Below are 5,388 nucleotides of genomic sequence, written 5' to 3'. Positions count from 1 at the left end.
GTTTCCGTAGTGGAGCGGTTATCACGCTCGCCTAACACGCGAGAGGTCCTCGGCTCGAAACCGAGCGGAAACAACAGCTGATTCTTTTGCCTTCCACCATCCGGGAAAAATCAGTGTACCACCTGCCCTAAAAGGAACAAGTGATCATCCAACTTCTTTCGGTTTCTTGTTTCGGTCTCCTTTTCAAGACACAGATAATCATCCTGAGGTAGTCTTGTCGCATTAGCCAACTGTTCTGGGTGACTCCTCCCAAGTGAGACGTGTTCTCTTCTGTCCCAGAAAATCTGAAACGTGAACTTTTGGGGTATCAAACTTTTCCCATGGCTACTTTCTTTTCTTAGCGGAGGAATAGGTACCAACCGCGCTCTTGCTTTGGGGCATCTTTGAGAAGATGTGCCCTTAGTCTAAATTCTGTTTCGCATTAATGGCCTTGACATTTCCTGAAGTTTGGGCCTTCCAAAAGAGCGAATAATGAAGTACTCTGAAAAGCTGAAGGAGGAAGGGGGGGCGGGGGGAAAAAAGAGCGAGTGAGTTTGGTGTAGGGGAGTTAGCCCAAGTGGTAGAGCGCTCGCTTGGGATGCGAGAGGTAGGGGGATCGATATCCACATTCTCCAGGTTTTACTCGTTCTACCGAGGAGCGCCAATCTTCCAGCCTGTAGTAAGAAATGAGAAAATTAGACACTTTGGACACTTCTTTGGGCAAGGACAAGGCAGGGCAGCGCTGGCTCTACTGGCTTTCGGTATGTACAGGTATTTTCAACCTATAATTTGTTTTCTGTTTCTTCAGAATAGCTGGTCATCTAAAGGGGTATGCCCAATTCGTCTTTTTATTCCTGTTTCTTCCTGCAATTTAGCCACAAGGCGGCACAGTCCTGAGAAGCTCAGGACAGAGCGGGGTTCAATAAGGCCGCAGCGTTCTCATCAGGGACTGAAACCGAGTGCCCCAAGTAACCAGAAAATATCGAGAAAGACACTGTGGAAAGCAAACACGTGAAGTTATTAGTGAACTTCTGGATGAACCCATGATCTATGTATAAGTGACTCAGGTCCTAAACAACAAAAACTTTGAGAACTGAAGTGATAGTGCACTGCCCAAGTCCACACTGGTCACTGGACTGCACACACTCCACAGATCTCCAAATAGCATCAGAAAGGCTTTGGGAATGGATTGCACTATGAAACCACAACACGCAGAAGACTGGTTGGTACTCGGAACTTTAACACAAGGCAGTCAATTGACTGCAAAAACAAAAGTAGCAATATTCTCCATAAAATTTGAACAAGACACAAAGTCTGATGCAAAAATGGCCAGGTTATAATCCAACATTATTCAGCAAATGAAGAACCAGGAAAATTGGTTAACTGACTTGGAAAAGAGAATCAACAGATATCAATACTGAGATGACACAGATGTTGAAATCTTCTAATAAATACTTTGAAGTAGTGATTATTCAGTGCTCTGAGAATTAGGGGTGAGAACTGAAATGAATTGAATGTTAGAAAGTCTTAGCAAAAAAATGGGACATACAAGTCCAAATTGAAACTTCAGAACTGAAAATGTATTAACCAAAATTATAAACAACAATGCCTCAATGGACTGTCCTAATAGCAGACAATGACTGAGAAAAAGTCAGTGAATGTGAAGATAGATGATAGTAACTATCCAGTCTAAATGAGAGAGTGAAAAGTATATTTTAAAAGATGGCTGGTGCTTCAGGGACAAGTTGGAAAATAACAAAGATCTTATATTCACATCATTGGAGACACAAAACAAGAGGAGAAAGAGGACCTTGAAAAAGGGGGAAATTTATTTTGAATTTCCAAATTTGAAAACTTTCCAAATTTGGCAAAAGACCTAAACCAGATTCAAAACGTTCAGTAAACTTGAAGCAGGATATACTCCTATAAAGCCACACCCAGACATATTACTATTAAACTGCTGAAAACCAAAGGAAAAAAATAAAAACTTCTTGAAAGCAACCTGAGGAAAACTAAAGGGAAACTTTGATCTGTTCTCATCAGAACCACAGAGGCCATAAAGAAATGACATGACTTTTTTAAATGTTGGAAGAATAGACCAGAATGCTGATATAGCAAAAATATCGTTCAGACAAAGAGGTGAAAAATACATTTTGATTTGAAGGTAAACTGAGATAATCCATTGCCAGCAGAAGTGCTAGAAAAAAGTAAAGTGTGAGACAAGAAAATTGATACCAGCAGGACACTTGGAACAGCATGATTGAACAATAGCAAAGCTAGGAAAGATGTGGGTAAAAATGACAGACTTATTCTCTTGAGTTCTTTAAAGTATGTTTGATGATTGAAAGTGAAAATTACAACATTGTCTCATAGAGTTTAATTATATCTACATGTACTATATACATATCATAAAGGGCTTATGGCAAAGGTACATAATGGTGGTATAGGTTTCTATACTCAATTTGAATGGTAATTTATTGATTCCAAGTATGCTGTGAGATGTTAAGGATGTATAGGGTAATCACTAGACCACCTACTAACAATGTTTAAATAAGTCAAATGAAGGTAGGAAGGAAGAGGAACAAAGAAATATGAAAAAGAAAGGGGCGGTGGCTTCCCTGGTGGCGCAGTGGTTGAGAGTCCGCCTGTCGATGCAGGAAACACGGGTGCGTGCCCCGGTCCGCGAAGATCGCACATGCCGCGGAGCGGCTGGGCCCGTGAGCTATGGCCGCTGAGCCTGCGCGTCTGGAGCCTGTGTTCCGCAACAGTGAGAGGCCCGCGTACCGCAAAAAAAAAAAAAAAAGGAACAAGCAATTAATAAATTATTAAATAGTAAATCTGTATGCAAACTTATTAGTAACTATATTACGTGAGTTTCTTATAGACACTATATTTTTTATTAGTTATCCATTTTATACATATTAGTGTATATATGTCAGTCCCAATCTCCCAATTCATCCCACCACCACCCCCAGTATGTTTATTTTTTAATAATTCTGACAATCTAGACATGTCAGACTGTATGAAAAATAAATATCCTGATGGAATTGCTTCTCAGTATTTTCTGCTGTGAAGTTTTTGCATATCTGTGTCTATCTCCAGGAACCTCTAAAACAAAAGAGGAAAATCTATCCAGGTTTTGCGTGTAGCACATGAGAATGGCCTCTTTGTTTCCTTTAATGATTTTGAAGGGTTTCTAAAGTTATTGCTCAGGACCGGCGTTACGTTTGAAATACACAGGCAGGGACGGTAATCATGGGGTCCTAGGCAGATGGGTAAGCATCTCGTTAAGGACAGACTTCCCAACACTCTCTTTCTTCCCCCTCTTCCTGCGTGAATTCATTTTCTATAAATTCCACTGGGCGTCAGAACCTTCCTTTGCCCGACTCTCTGGCTCTTTGCCATCCCCTCCCCAACCGGCATCTACTAGGAGACCTTAGACGCGCAAGTCCTCTCGTAATCTAGCTTCTTTAGGTCCCCGTCATTGGCCATTTAATTAACTTTTCACCATTAAAATTAACATCTCTCGGCTTCTATAACACGGGGTTGAGGACCCACCCGACATACAGCACCGCGCATTGCTGTGATGGAAAATGACCAGCCCAGCCTCCCACAGACCTTCTTCCTCTTTGAGCATCTATCTCTGCCTGCTCCGAGATCCCCCATCTCTCTTCCACTGTTTTCCTCCACCGGCTACAAAGTTGGAGTGTCAGTTAAGACATCGCCAGCCCTGTCATGTGTGGAACCATACGAGGAAAAAAATCAGAAAGATCCGATTTACTACACTTCCAATATTTCAATGTCCAATATTTCCCTGTCTTCTACGGGCTCATAAAAAAATTTTTTAAGACACCCCCCCCCCCCCCCCCCCCAAAAGTCAATGTTTTCTATATCTGTATTGAGCTGTAGTCATCTGGGAAGTTGCTGTTACCGACCAAGAGGGCAAGGAGATGCACAGCCGAAGACCTCGGGCGTAGACCCTGCAGGCACCAGCCAGCGAAGTTAGTGAAGTACAGTTTCTGCGCTATTGGCTATTTTGAGCACGTGGTTATTGCGGCACTAGAAGTTTTATGCCCCGCGTGGTTTTTCAGGGCTAGTCTGGAGTCCCAAGCATCACCGCCCTCAAGGCAGAGCGTCTCCAGAACCCCTCCGGAAACAGCAGTTGCGCGGAGCGGCGAGCGCATGTCTGCTGGGGACCCGAACGGTTATTGTAGGAAGACTCTGGCTCTGATACAATCTCATACAATCTCACTTCTTGATACTTCACAGCAGAAGAAACTACGTCCCAGAGGTAAATGAGTGCAAAAACAAAGAAAACGAACACGCCGAAGAAAAGAAAGCTGCCCTCTCTGAGGCTCGAACTCAGGACCTTCAGATTATGAGACTGACGCGCTGCCCACTGCGCTAAGAAGGCGCTGGGGTACCTTGTTTAGCCCGGCTCTAAATGAATTATCTAATTTCTTTCCCTCGAAACGGATTACTTTCTGGATTTTCAGTTTTCTTCGTCCAGAGTTACTGGTTATCCAAGATATTTCCAAATAGCCAGGGTCCTTTCTAGCTCCGCGCTCAAAAGAGCTTCATACCTGGAAACTAGTGTATCCACTGAACAATTGTGCCTGACCTCTGGTTGATGCTGTCCTTATTTTCTAATCATCTGGATTGTCGTTCCCTCAATTATCAGTCGATTTTTTACCATCCATAGTCTCCTCTGTCGGAATAGTAGACTCTCACCAAATAGTAGTTGGATGAATGCATAGCTCCCAAACATATCTGTAGTCTACACTTACGTGTCTTAATTTAAATCTACATTTCCACCTATGTTGCCTGAGATGTTCCCCTCAGTATATCACAAACTGACTTTGTAAGTCTGCATGTTTTCTTCACTTCTATGTACCAAAAATCCTATTAAAGATTCTATTCATTCAATTTCATTTAGTCCAATTTAGTTTTTTGCCATAAATCTATATATCATTATCCACATTTTACTGATGAAACTGAGGCTCAGTAGAATCAGATTCACAGCTGCTAAATGGCAAAGCCAGATGTTGAAAGCAGATTTTGCTGATTCCAAAAAGTGTGCTTTCTTCACTCTAGATTATGTTCTTCCCCACATCACCACATTCACTCGTTACACACATATTTATAGAACTGTGAACTCTTCAGTCCATTCAACAGACATTAATTCACAGCCTGCCATGTGCCTGGCACCTGAGTTCAAAACTTCCAAGAAAACCTTGACCTTTCGTCCCTCAAATCCTGACAAATACTTTAGACTATCAGTTCTCAAAGTGTGGTGTCCAGACCCATGGGGGTTCTGAGACACTTTCAGGGTATCTGTGAGGCCAACAATTTTTTCATAATTATCAAGGCTTTATTTGCTATGAAAAAAAAATCTGATGGTGCAAAAAC

The 5,388-nt window shown here is 42.2% G+C and overlaps 2 non-coding genes across 2 annotated transcripts; one reads left to right on the top strand and one right to left on the bottom strand.

The window, feature by feature from the left end:
* TRNAV-AAC (transfer RNA valine (anticodon AAC)) lies at nucleotides 1-73 on the top strand. The gene has a single exon. It is a non-coding gene; the product is annotated as a tRNA-Val (tRNA).
* Nucleotides 74-4,320: 4,247 nt separating this feature from the next.
* Nucleotides 4,321-4,393, bottom strand: TRNAM-CAU (transfer RNA methionine (anticodon CAU)). Its single transcript has one exon. It is a non-coding gene; the product is annotated as a tRNA-Met (tRNA).
* Between the last annotated feature and the right edge of the window lie 995 nt (nucleotides 4,394-5,388).

This window comes from Aethalodelphis obliquidens, unplaced genomic scaffold (genome assembly GCF_003676395.1).
Source record: "Aethalodelphis obliquidens isolate GAN/ISIS:26980383/991018 unplaced genomic scaffold, ASM367639v1 scaffold34, whole genome shotgun sequence".
NCBI classification, from domain to species: domain Eukaryota; kingdom Metazoa; phylum Chordata; class Mammalia; order Artiodactyla; family Delphinidae; genus Aethalodelphis; species Aethalodelphis obliquidens.
Note: the sequence above shows the minus strand (reverse complement) of the source record. Positions and strands in the feature narration are given on the sequence as shown.